At 40.0% G+C, this 13,351-nt stretch overlaps 1 non-coding gene across 1 annotated transcript; it reads right to left on the bottom strand.

The window, feature by feature from the left end:
* Positions 1-12,450: 12,450 nt before the first annotated feature.
* On the bottom strand, positions 12,451-12,522 carry TRNAS-GGA (transfer RNA serine (anticodon GGA)). Its single transcript has one exon. It is a non-coding gene; the product is annotated as a tRNA-Ser (tRNA).
* Positions 12,523-13,351: the final 829 nt, after the last annotated feature.

Here is a 13,351-nt window from a genome sequence, read left to right as displayed (position 1 = left end):
AATAATAACACTTCTGAGATAATTGTTTACAGATGGTATGTGATCCAATTCTGTCAACAGTATACAGATGTGAATTGGCTAGGAAACTTTTGACAAAGGTCTCCTCTAAAGTAAACAGAGTTGCACTAAACAAGACTCCCTAGTCTTGTCTTTTCACAGCACATGGGCATGTGATGTTCAGATCTGAGCAGATCCTTGGTGTTTTTTAGTGAAATCCAAGAGAATCATGGAGAAACTGATCTAGAACCTTAACACTATTGGCTTGTTGAATTCATAAACTCCAGACTGCCTGCCCCTTGACTTCTTGTTAGACAAGCTAGTAAATCTATACTGTTTAAGCTACTTTTTATTGGGTATTCCATTATATACAATCTGAAAGCCTCCTAAGTAATGTGCTGCTGCTGCTAAGTCGCTTCAGTCGTGTCCAACTCTGTGTGACCCCATAGACGGCAGCCCACCAGGCTCCGCCATCCCTGGGATTCTCCAGGCAAGAACACTGGAGTGGGTTGCCATTTCCTTCTCTAATGCATGAAAGTAAAAAGTGAAAGTGAAGTTGCTCAGTCATGTCCAACTCTTAGTGACCCCATGGACTGCAGCCTACCAGACTCCTCCATCCATGGGATTTTCCAGGTAGGAGTACTGGAGTGGTTTGCCATTGGCTTCTCCGCGTAACTAATGTACTGCCTTATAAATTCCATAGACTCTGCTACTTTTCTTATGATATGTAAGTTCTCCAATTTTCTAGTTTCTGCCTACCTTTGCTTCCCTTCTGTTCATCACAGTCCAAGCCACTTAAGGTTTTCCTAAATGTCTCATCTGGCTTCTTATCTTTGCTCAAGTATTTTCTTCTTTTCAGGACACATAGCCTAAAAAAGAGAGTCTTAGAGTCAAGGAAAACCATGCACTAAAAATGTTCATAGAGGAATAATAATAATATTTATTTTCAAAAAATGATGCAAATGACATTAATTTTAAGACCTGAGACATTTCTCACTTCTTTTCAATAACATTAAATTTGATTCGTGTATTAGTCTGTGAGGGTTTCTGTAACAAATAATGTGTGCTGGGTGGCTTAAACAATAGAAATTAATGCCTTATAGTTCTGTAGGCTGGAAGTCCAACATTGTAGGCTTTGAGGGAAAGATGTGGTCCAGGCCTTCCACCTTGGCTTGTAAAGATGGCTGTCTGCTCTCTAATGTCTCTTCACATCATTTTCCCTCTATGTGTGTCTGTCTAGAGACTTCCCATTTTCATAAGGATATCATTTTCATTGGATTAGGACCAACTCTAGATGACCTCACTGTAGCTTGATTATCTCTATAAAGATTCTATCTCCAAATAAGGTCACATTCTGAGATACTGAGTTTAGGACTCTGGCATATGAATTTTAGGATTCAACAATTCAACCCTTATCAGTTTGCTAAATGTTCGTACTTAAAAACATTTTTTCCCTACTGTGTCAGAAATGCTTTTTCATGGAAATATTTAAACATATTCAGTTCAGTTCAGTTCAGTCGCTCAGTCATGTCCGACTCTTTGCGACCCCACTGGAAAAACCATAGCCTTGACTAGATGAACCTTTGTTGGCAAAGTAATGTCTCTGCTTTTGAATATGCTATCTAGGTTGATCATAGCTTTCCTTCCAAGGAGTAAGCATCTTTAAACATATTAGATGATGCTAATGTCATGAAGAGTGTCCCTGGCAATCTAGAAAAAAGTTAGTTGAGGACTAGCTTCCAGATTCAAAGAAGGCAATGGAAACCCACTCCAGTACTCTTGCCTGGAAAATCCCACAGATGGAGGAGCCTGGTAGGCTGCAGTCCATGGGGTCGCTAAGAGTTGGACACGACTGAGCAACTTCACTTTCAATATTCACTTTCATGCATTAGAGAAGGAAATGGCAACCCACTCCAGTGTTCTTGCCTTGAATCCCAGGGAAGGGGGAGCCTGGTGGGCTGCTGTCTATGGGGTCGTACAGAGTTGGACATGACTGAAGTGACTTAGCAGCAGCAGACTCCAGATTATGGGAATCACTTGTTACTGATAGGGGAAAGAACTGTAAACTAACTGGAAGCTCACATTCTGTGGCTTGCCTTCCAAATTTTTTTAGAATGACACATAAGAAAGAAATACAAATGACATAATGTTATTTAAAATGATATCAGAATGCACCATAATTTAATTGCATATACTGCTGAATTGAGTATACATTAGTACAATTTTTCTGCAGGCAAAATTTAGAAAAATCTTTAATGATTTAGAAAAATTTCTAAAAATCTTTAGAAATCCCACTTCTGATTTTTCTAAAGAAAAATTAGAGATGTGCACACAGGTACATATACCAGAATGTTTATTACAGTGATTTTTATAATCACAAAAATACTAACCATAAAATAAAGTGAAATCAACTGAAATGCCTAAAAAAGGGGACTGGTTAAGTGTATATCTATACAACTGACCACTATGCAATCTTTAAAAATCATGTTGTAAGAGTATTTAATATCCAAAATCACTGCAGATGGTGACTGCAGCCATGAAATTAAAAGACGCTTACTCCTTGGAAGGAAAGTTATGACCAACCTAGATAGCATATTCAAAAGCAGAGACATTACTTTGCCAACAAAGGTCCATTTAGTCAAGGCTATGGTTTTTCCAGTGGTCATGTATGGATGCGACAGTTGGACTGTGGAGAAAGCTGAATGCCAAAGAATTGATGCTTTTGACCTGTGGTGTTGGAGAAGACTCTTGAGAGTCCCTTGGACTGCAAGGAGATCCAACCAGTCCATTCTAAAGGAGATCAGCCCTGGGATTTCTTTGGAAGGAATGATGCTAAAGCTGAAACTCCAGTACTTTGGCCACCTCATGCGAAGAGTTGACTCATTGGAAAAGACTCTGATGCTGGGAGGGATTGGAGGCAGGAGGAAAAGGGGATGACAGAGGATGAGATGGCTGGATGGCATCACCGACTTGATGGACATGAGTTTGAGTGAACTCCAGGAGATGGTGATGGACAGGGAGGCCTGGCGTGCGGCAGTTCATGGGGTCACAAAGAGTCGGACATGACTGAGCGACTGAACTGAACTGAACTGAATTGATATATATGTGAAAAATAGCTGAAAATATTATATAAAATATAATTCTATTTTGGTTAAAAAATAAGAGTAACTATTTCCAAAAGAGTGATTAATTAAATTATCGCTACACAGTGTTTATACCTGACTGTTGGATTGGGAGTGACTATTTTTCTTGAGCTTTTTGTTTTGCTTAAGGCACCTATTATTCTTTTAATTTAAACAAAAATATTGTTTTATATACTAGGTGACCTTTTATAATGATTAATCCCATCCTTTTACAATCATTCTGTTTGCCCCCCAAATCACATTATTTTGGGGGAATGACTTGTGTTTTAAAAGCTATTTCTATCTACTTCCTAAAATATACATTTGAGTCAATTTGTCTAAAATTTCCATGAAATGTGATATTATGGCAATCATGAAAAGGTTGTAGAGAATGGAAACATAGAATAACCATTTCAGAGACATCTGTGGAGACAATATTATCTCTTAAAGAGAATCTCAGACCACTCTCCTCATTTATGAAAACACATTTTTCCTCTAATTTCCATTTTCCATATTCAAAAAGAAACTAATTAGAACCATTCCTCTTTCCCCAAATTTTATAGCCTGTTGTTGCAAATGGTATGATGATAGTCTTCGAAATTATAAAATTTCTAAGTATATTGTCATCACTTTCTAATCTCAGTGGTGGTGTAATACTATCACATGATATAAATGCTTATATACTGCATTATAAGGCTTCCCAGGTGGTTCCATGGTAAAGAATCTGCCTGCCAATGAAGGAGATGTGGGTTGATCCCTGGGTCAGCAAGATCGCCTGGAGAAGGAAATGGCAACCCACTGCAGTATTTTTGCCTGGGAAATCCCATAGACAGAGGAGCCTGGTGGGCTACTGTCCATGGGGTTGCAGAGTTACACACAACTTAGTTGAGTGTATATAATGCATTATAATGGTAATATTTGTAAGGATAGTTCATATATATGTGCATTTTATGAATTAGAAATATTTTCACATTTATTTCATTTTCTCTTTCATGCAGCCCCCAAGGAGCTGCAAGTTCCATGCTAGAATGTGTTCTGTATGGTACCTGGGTCCGTGTTGGGTGAGAGGCTTGACACTGAAGGGTCAAACATGCAAACATGTCATGGCATTGTCAGCCCAGGGAGGAGGTAGCCACCACTATGCCCTTCCAATGATGCCACAGGGAGCACAACCAGGCCTTTCCTCATCTGTATCCAGATCGCAGTGGGGACAGAAAGTACTTGGGGGTAAGGGCAGGAAGATCCAGTTTGCCAAAGGTTTGGTAACATGTGGTCAAGAATCCATCTTAGGGAGGTAGTTGGAGATGGAGCCGCATATGATTTGATGTTCTAAATCCAGGGCATATGCCCCCTTATAGCATCAGACTTCAATTCAACACAAATTAAGAGATAAATTATAAGGATTTCAAGAAGGCAAACACAGAGGATTAATCCCTAAGCCCAAGAACTTCCCTGACTATACAGTAGTTAGGCCTCCATGCTTCCACTGTAGGGGCTGAGGGGTTGATCCCTGGTCAGGGAACTAAGATCCCACATGGTACGTGGCACTGCCAAAAACAAACAAATAACCCCCAAGAACAGAGCCCTCTTGAGTGTGGGTGCTGTATGATTGCATTGTTCACATGCCCACAAAGCAGGTTCTGCTGGAAGTGGCAGGGCAGGAAATACAACTTGGGTCTTTCAAGTGATCATCAATTCTAGCTAGCTAGATGGTTGAGTCTTATCATGTGCCAAGCACATTGAGTATATTCACTCATTTAATCTTCACAACCAGTTTATTCATGGAAATACTATTTATCACATCCATTTTCCAAATAAGGAAACTTCCAAATGTTACACAATTTAAAAGTGGCTGAACTTGAACTTGGAGAAAAGTCTCTATTCTTAGCCAATAGGATATATTGCCCAAGAAATCTAAAATTACTTTACTCAACTGCTGAGGAATTTTAATACTGAGCATCCGTATTCTTGATTTTAGGAAAATTCATCAGGATTTGTATCTTATTCCATTTAGTGACATTTAAAAGTTCATCTTTACAAGATATATAGTTTCTTCCAAATCCTTGTTGCTGTCCACATGGAACTAGATAATTATTGAACTGTATGTTTTTGGTTCCTTCTTTCTGTGGAAGAATCAGAAAGACTAAGCACTGTCTCATCACCATTCCTCCAAGTCTTGTTCAGCATGGTTTTGATTCCTGGAGAGCCGGCACTTTACCAGTCCTCAGAGCAGAATTGAGACACAGCATTATTACTGTTATTTTTAATTAAGGACTAGGATCCTGAGTTTAAAAACTTAGGTGCAATGAGGAAGAGCTTTGTAATTCCAAAATCCAAAGCTGCTGGGTGAGAGCATTTAGTTTTGGGAAAAAGGATCCAGGATTTGCATTCTTTTCTCATGGCACCCTATAGATATGCAGAAGTCTAGAAGGCAATGGGTTTCTTGGTACTCAAATTTAGCTAAGAACTCCCTATGACCAACTTTGGGCAGACAGTAATAGAGAACTCTGTAATTGTAGAAAAAATGATGTAGTCTTTGACACTGAGAATTCAAGGTGACTAGTAAGGACTTCCCTGGTGGTTCAGAGGGTAAAGCATCTGTCTACAATGCGGGAGACCTGGGTTCGATCCCTGGGTTGGGAAGATCTGGTGGAGAAGGAAATGGCAATCCACTCCAGTACTATTGCCTGGAAAATCCCATGGACAGGGGAGCCTGGTAGGCTACAGTCCATGGGGTTGCAAAGAGTCGGACACTACTGAGTAACTTCAGCCTCAGCCTCAGTATGGACTGAAGACCAGGATGTTTGTCCTGAATGTTCCAGATGATGTTAGGCTTTCAGGGGACCACCTTGGGTGAGGGAGAGAGCCCCAACCCGAGACTGATGTGGGATGTAGGCTCAGAGGAGATTAAATGATTGTATAGAAATTAAAAGTATAGTATTGCTTTATACCCCAAGTTTTTGTACCCATTAAAAACCTGAGGCTCAGAAAGATATTAGACTTCGACAGAGGTCATTCACCCTGGAGGTGGAAGTGATAAATTCCTATCAGAGGCTGGCGGAGTTCAAAGACTAAGGTCTTTCTTCTGTTACAAAAAGAAAGACAAAATGAAAATAAAGAGAAAAAAAATCTTTTTGGTGGTAGAGACTGAAAGTCAGAGAAAGACCCATGTGAAGGACTTAATAGGATGTTTTTAGGGAGGGAAGCTGAAGTTTGTTGATTGACTCAGCATTTCTAGCCTCTTACACTGTCCCCAAGATGCCATCTCTGACTGATTCACCTTATACATGTCAACCTATCCTCCACCTCTATTGTGTGCAGATCCTTCAAAAAGTCTAATTTTTTTCAATATAAATTTATTTATTTTAATTGGAGGCTAATTACTTAACAATATTGTATTTGTTTTGCCATACATCAACATGAATCCGCCATGGGTGTACACGTGTTCCCCATCCTGAACCCCCCTCCCACCTCCCTCCCTATCCCATCCCTCTGGGTCATCCCAGTGCACCAGCCTCGAGCATCCTGTATCATGCATAGAACCTGTACTGGTGATTCATTTCACATATGATATTATACATGTTTCAATGCCATTCTCCCAAATCATCCCACCCTCGCCCTTTCCCACAGAGTCCAAAAGACTGTTCTATACATCTGTGTCTATTTCTAATTTCTTACACTGAAAAATATGAATGCATGTACTTCTTACATGTAATGTTAACAAAGGAATAAGCAGAAATTCAGCTTGCCCCAGCCATTTAATCTTGATGTAATTCAGCCTAGTTGCAATCCAATCTAAGTGCCTAAATGATGCCCTTACAGGCACAAGGCAAAACTTACTTGAAAACAACTTGAAAAATTAAGGAAACCTTACATGTCGGGTAGTAATAACTTCCTTCCTCAAGTCATTTCAATAATTCTTAAAGAGCAGATATCCCACAACTCAAAAGGCCCATATATAAAATAGTAAGCCCTTCCCAAGTGATGAAGAAATGTGCATGTAAAAGAACCTTATGCAATTATGTTCAGGGAATATTAAAACTTAATTAACGTATTGGTGATTTCAATAATACAATGCCCAATGTTTTCTAAGAACAAGTGGGAAGCATTAAACCCATGGTTAGATTTATGGCTGAATAAATCAAGCACATTGTCAAATTCATCAGGGAAATCTCTCCAGCTATATGTGTCCTTGGCTCTATAGTATTCCCTCCCAGAATGCCAGAAAATTCTGTCCGTGACGCTCTGCATTCATGAATTTTGACTATTGCCATACATTTAAATTATAGATGGGACATTTTCTGGTGAGCTGTGAGTCTGGAATGTGACCTAAGGTACAGAATCCCTGGGTTTGCCTAATCTAATCACTTGTGTATATCTGTGCATGTGCCTCAGGATATAAGACTAGAGACGCAGTGGGGATACGGAGGCTGGGGTGCTGGGTTTAGAAGAGGAGAGAAGCAGCTGCATCAAAACATATAAAAAACAAAGAGCCAAAAAAAAAAGATTTTTTTCTTATGAATATATTTAACGTGTTAAGCAGATTCTGGCAATTTCCTGATGATTCCAAAAGAAGCCTGAGCTGAGATTTTCACAGAGAGTGTTCCAGGCTCTGAATCGTGTACCTCGTGTATTGAATCACATCTGCTACAGAGAGGAAGCAATGAATAATTAACTCGGCCTCCACATCACCGCCATAGATTACAGTCATCTTGACTGCTGGACTGCCTTGCACAACATAAACCATTTAGAAAACTCAGTTACTCTCTTTCCTTTTAAATTTGTCTTTCTATCACTTACCATTGTAGAGGGTAAATCTTCCTCTAGTTTTAATTAAAGCGTTTAAAATAATTTACATTGAAATCATATGTGCTTGGGTCTGTCAGAATTGATGCTTTAATAACATGCCATCCCTTTCTCCATTGCCCTGAAATCTGTTAAAATTACCACTAATCTAATTGGGAACAAAGTTGTCAAATGCATGCAGCTCTGACAGTTTGTCTTTCTGCAAACTGCCGACAGATTGCAAGTTACGCATGTGTTGAGCAGATGGGTAAGTTAAAAGGAACACCACAAAAAAAAAAAAAAAAGCAATTTATTAAATCACCTGGAACCAGCAGCTCCAGTCCAAAAATAGTGAGAATGAAATATAGCAGGAGCCGGGAGAGCTGGCACTAGAATATACCAGAAGGTACCGGTTACAAAACAAGATAAACATTTGGAGATGCCTCAGCTGTGTTACAGAATAATGAGGAGTTATTTAACCCGATATAGATTACCAGCCAAAATTAATTTAGGGTGCAGCTTTTTTGGAAAATGGTTTCCAAAGTGATTGCCTTAACCCTTTAATGTCTTCTCATTATCATGGGAAGACAGGCACATTTTCCTTCTCTCATTCTTGTAGGCATCAATTCACAGCCACATGCATAAATGAACCCACACTTTTGTATACACCACACACTGGCATACATATACACATACATCCAAACATATACATATGTACATCTATACAACCGTATACTAAAGTGTAAGTGCATACACATGCATACATGTGATCTTGTGTGTGTATATGTGTACATACCTATGAGATATATGTGTACATGTACATCGGGCTCAACCCTGCCATCTGTGTATCACGTGTCTGTCTGTGTCTACTCTATCAACCTATCTACTCTGTCAGTCTATCTACTCTATCTGTCTATCTACCATTTATAGTTATGTCCACGAGAGACTGCTTGTGTTACGTTTTCTGAAGCAAGGTTGAGTAAGCCATGCATGCCTGGGTTATCCAGCCTATAGCTACTCTTACCGTAACTGCTTTCATGTGTTCTATGGGGAAACTATCCAGGCAGGAGATTGGGAAGCTCTTACGTAAGCATGGGGGAGCTTTTTATGGGGGAGCGGGGAGTGGAGCCTAATGTCCTCTTTTCAGTGGGGCTCCATACAACTACTCCATACAATACTTTGGCCACCTGATGCAAAGAACTGACTCTTCGGAAAAGACCCTGATGCTGGGAAAGATTGAAGGTGGGAGGAGAAGGGAAAGGCAGATGATGAGATGGTTGAATGGCATTACCAACTCAATGGACATCAGTTTGAGTAAGCTCCAGGAGTTGGTGATGGACAGGGAAACCTGGTGTGCTGCAGTCCATGGGGTCGCAAAGAGTTGGACATGACTGAGCGACTGAACTGAACTGATACAGCTACTCTGTGTGATCAGAACTTTCAAGAAGTGTTTGTTGAAGATGTAGATGACTTAGTAACCATCACATAAAGAGGACACGTTTTAACAAATATTTGTCTCATTTAGGCAACTGGGGCCTGTACAAAAGCACCAGTTCAGTTTTTAAAAGGCAGGGAATCCAAAATAAAGATATATTCTGTCTTTCTATAGTTCTTGACAGACACAGAGGCCTAGAAAATGAACTCTCTTTCTGTTCCTGGAACAGACCAATACAATTACTTTAAGAAGAGTCTCTTGCAGGAAATTTAGGTGATGTGTGATGAAGAGCCAAGAACTGTGAGTACACCTGAGTCCCTGAGAGCAGAGAAGTGGAATTCAGAGATTAAATATTACTGTTCTGCTTGGCTTGCTCCCCTTATCCCTTGGCTTCCTAGGGATGTCTTCCACTTTCTTGCTTTGGGCAACCACATACCCTGATGACTCGCCAATCTGTATGTCTAGTCTTGGTTTTTTCACTTGGAGTCAGAATCCTATATTAAAATATCTGTGGCAAATCACTACACGAACATTTCTCAGTTCTCTCAGACTCCATGGATTTAAACTTGAATTCCTCAATTTCCCCTCAAATTCACTTTTTTTCCCTACATTCACTATGTTTGTTATTCACATCATTTTACTCTTTATCGTCCAAGCTAGAAACCTAAGAGTCATGCTAAAGTCATCATTTTTCTTCACCAGCCACTGACAGTCACTAAGTCTCACAAATTTTGAACATCCTAATGTTCTTTAAATTTCTGCTTTCCACTCTGTCACATCTATAACATCTCCATGTTGGACTCTCCTCATTTCTTACATGCATATGAGCATAGTTCTTCCTTTCTCCTCCAAATCATTTTCCACGTAATTGCTATGGTGACATCTAAAATTCAGATCAGACCTTGTTACTTTTCTCCTTGCTATGCTGGACATTCTGTTTGCCCCACCAGATCTGTTCTCTACCCTTCTCCATATTGCTGGAAGTTGACACCGAGATTGACTATTTCTCTCCCAAAGGCCACAGATCCTGTTGAGTGATCTCCTTTGCCTACGGCTTCAGCTGGAGCCCTCTTCAGGACCTGGGAAGGCCTTCCGTCTCTGTCCTTTAAAGCCTGGAGTGCTGTTGTCTCCTCTATTGCTAACCCCAGGATGCTTCCCCCAACTCCCTTAGTTCCTCTTTAACCCTACAAATAGTCCCCTCACTTTCCTCAATTTCATCTTTACAGGTGCCATCTAATTCCTCCTGGGGTCCCAACAGATACAATCACCCCTTGCCAACAAAATAAAAATTTCAAGTTCATAACATGACCAACAAGTCGCTTTAGAATCTAGTCCTTGACAACTTCTGCACTCTTGTGACCCTGTAGTTATATACCTCGGCTCCCTGAACACCCTGTACTGTTCCACACTTCTGTGCCTCTGCTCTTGCCCTTTCCCATGTGTGAAATGTCCACTCAACCCCAAACACTGTCCCACATCTATGATCTCTCTCTTGCTTGTTTTTCCTTAAAGATTCAACACAGGTATCACCTCCTCCAGAAAGTCTTCCATGGGCTTTAATGTTCCCATCCCCAACTGTGGTCAAAAGGTTTTATGGACTCACAATGAATACTACATATAAGTTGCTTGCTAAGGATATTTGTTAATCTATTTAACCCCATTTTTTCCAAAGTCACTTAGCCCACTAAATTAACTTGTAGATCTTTTTTTCTTCCTTCCTGCTTTCCTTCTTTTCTTCTTCCCTCCTTTCCTCTTTATTTCTTCTTCCTCTCTCTCTCTGCCTTATATTTTTCCCTTTCTTCCTTTCTTTTTTCTTTCCCTTCCTCTTTTTCTTTCTCCCAATGGTTTATTAGATTATCTCATTTAATTTTGACAATGATTTTATAAGGTAGGTCCTATTATTATGATCTTTATTTAACTGAAGAAAATGAAAATTAAGGAAATTGAATGTTCTTCAATGGCAAATCAGCTAGCAAGTAAAGGAGCCAAGATGTCAATGTAAAATCTTCACGCTCTATCCTTAATGATAATATTAAAAGCAGAATTTGGTTATGTATATCTTCCCAGATGGCACTAGTGGTAAAGAACCTAGCTGCCTGCCAATGCAAGAGATTTAAGAGATGCAGATTTGATCCCTGGGTGGAGAAGATCCCCTGGAGGAGGAAATGGCAACCCATTCCAGTATTCTTGCCTGGAGAATCCCATGCACAGAGGAGCCCGGTGGGCTATAGTCCATAGGCTTGCAAAGAGTCAGACACAACGAAAGCAACTTAGCATGCAGGCATTTCTTATAGCATATGTGCGAGTAAGTATATGTACTCCTCACATATAAATAGTAATAACCATATAAGACTTTCTCAAAAGTAAAGAGCCAGGTAGTATGGTTTATTTATTAGACTAAGCTTAGTATTCTGCTTGCCAGCCAGGGTTATATTCATGAACCCTCAGTGTGATATTTAAGATATAACAGATTAATAATACTTGCTCAGTAGTTCAGTTTTCAATATGACACTTTCTCACATACAACTTGGGAGTAAAAGAAATATTAAGGTCCCCAATATAAGTATAGAAAAATCCAGAAATAGTAACCACATATTTTTCAAGAAGACTCAACATATTTTGAACAGTGTAGTCCTAGGCAGGAAACTTCAGTTTCCATGGAGAGAAAGGTGAATTCACAGGTAGGAAAATGTATCTCTTCTGAGACCTTTAAGGACAAAGATTACCCATTATCATGAAGATCATCATCAACTAAAGAGACAATTTTCTAGCGAATGTAGAGGGTGGTAAAGAAGAAAATGAAACCTAATTAGCAAGTCACATTTATGGTTTAAATCTTCAGTACCTTGATAGGTGTTTTGTCCACACATTATTATCTACTAATGTTTTAACAACCAAGTAAGGTTAACAGGAAGAACTCCTTGAGTGAACTGAAATGCAACATGCAATTGTAAGACTTTATTATGTTATCCATTAGGGTGAAAGTGAAGTCACTCAGTCGTGTCCGACTCTTTGTGATCCCATGGACTGTAGCCTACCTGGCTCCTCCCTCCATGGGATTCTCCAGGCAAGAGTACTGGAATGGGTTGCCATTTCCTTCTCCAGGGGATCTTCCCAACCCAGGGATTGAACCCAGGTCTCCTGCATTCCAGGCAGATGCTTTAACCTCTGAGCCACCAGGGAAGCCCATCCATTAGGGTAATATGCAGTTAAAATATTAAGATAGCTATAGCTATATTAAAGCTATCTTGTCACCCACATGCCCACTTGGATGTGGAATTCCTATATTTCCTAAGCAAGAGTATAGATCAGAATCACAAAGGAAGCATTTTATATTTTTTAATATTTATTTACTTGTTCATTTGGATGTGCCAGGTCTTAGTTGTGGCACATGGGATCTTTGGTCTTTGTCGTGGCATGGGAGATCTTTAGTTGTGGCATATAGGAGCTTTGGTTGTGGTATGCGGACTCTTAGTTGTAGTATGATAACTCCTAATTACAGCACCTGGGATCTAGTTCCTTGAACAGGGATTGAATCTGGGGTCCTCTGTATTGGGAGCATGGGATCTTAGCCACTGGACCACCAGGTAAATCCCCCAGGAAAGCATTTTCAGTTCAGTTCAGTCACTCAGTCTTGTCCAACTCTTTGTGACCCCATGGACTACAGCATTCCAGGCTTCCCTGTCCATCACCAACTCCCAGAGAATGCTCAAGCATTCTCTATGACATCATCAAGTCAGTGATGCCATCTAATCACCTTATCCTTTGTCATCCCCTTCTCCTCCTGCCTTCAATCTTTCCCAGCTTCAGGGTCTTTTCCAATGAGTCAGGTTTTTGTATCAGGTGACCGAAGTATTGGAGTTTCAACCTCAGCATCAGTCCTTACAATGAATATTCAGGGCTGATTTCCTTTAGGATTGACTGGTTGGATCTCCTTGCAGTCCAAGAGACTCTCAAGAGTCTTCTCCAACACCACAGTTCAAAAGCCTCAATTCTTCAGTGCTCAGCTTTC

This window comes from Bubalus kerabau, chromosome 6 (assembly GCF_029407905.1).
Source record: "Bubalus kerabau isolate K-KA32 ecotype Philippines breed swamp buffalo chromosome 6, PCC_UOA_SB_1v2, whole genome shotgun sequence".
NCBI classification, from domain to species: domain Eukaryota; kingdom Metazoa; phylum Chordata; class Mammalia; order Artiodactyla; family Bovidae; genus Bubalus; species Bubalus kerabau.
This window is presented reverse-complemented; position numbering and strand designations above follow the sequence as displayed.